The sequence below is a fragment of the Colobus angolensis genome, unplaced genomic scaffold (genome assembly GCF_000951035.1).
Source record: "Colobus angolensis palliatus isolate OR3802 unplaced genomic scaffold, Cang.pa_1.0 Scaffold4892, whole genome shotgun sequence".
Classification (NCBI taxonomy): Eukaryota; Metazoa; Chordata; class Mammalia; order Primates; family Cercopithecidae; genus Colobus; species Colobus angolensis.
Genome location: NW_012118368.1, coordinates 3,048 through 3,851, shown reverse-complemented (window position 1 = coordinate 3,851; position 804 = coordinate 3,048).

Here is an 804-nt window from a genome sequence, read left to right as displayed (position 1 = left end):
AAAAAAAAAAAAAAAGAAAGTAAAAAATACAACCCACAAAATGGGAGAAAATACTTGCAAATCATATAGCTGATAAGGGTCTAATATCAAGAATATATAGCGTTTACAAGAACAAGAAAAAGACAACCCAATTAAAAATGGGCAAAGTATTTGAATAGATATTTCTCCAAAGAAGATAACACAGTGGCCAATGAACACATGAAAAGATGCTTGGCCGAGTGCATTGGCTCATGCCTCTAATTTTAGCACTTTGGGAGGTGGAGGCGGGCGGATTGCTTGAGCCCAGGAGTTCAAGAGTAGCCTGGGTAACATGGCAAAACCCCACTTCTACAAAAAAAGCAAAAATTAGCTGGGAATGGTGGCACATGCCTGTAGTCCCAGCTAATTGGGAGACTGAGGTGGGAGGATCACTCGAGCCTAGAAGGCTGATGCTGCAGTGAGTCATGATGGCACCACTGCACTCCAGCCTGGGTTAAAGAGCAAGACCCTGTTCCAAAAAAAAAAAGGCTCAGCATCATTAATCACTAGGGGAATGCAAAACAAAATCACTTCATCCACCAAAAAGTGGATATATGGCTGGGTGTTGTGCCTCATGTCTGTAATCCAAGCACTTTAGGAGGCCGAGGCGGGAGGACAGCCTGAGCACCCAGGAGTTTGAGAATAGCCTTGGCAACATGGTGAGATCCTGTCTCTATTTAAAAGAAAAAAGGGCCGGGCGCGGTGGCTCAAGCCTGTAATCCCAGCACTTTGGGAGGCCAAGACGGGCAGATCACGAGGTCAGGAGATGGAGACCATCCTGGCTAA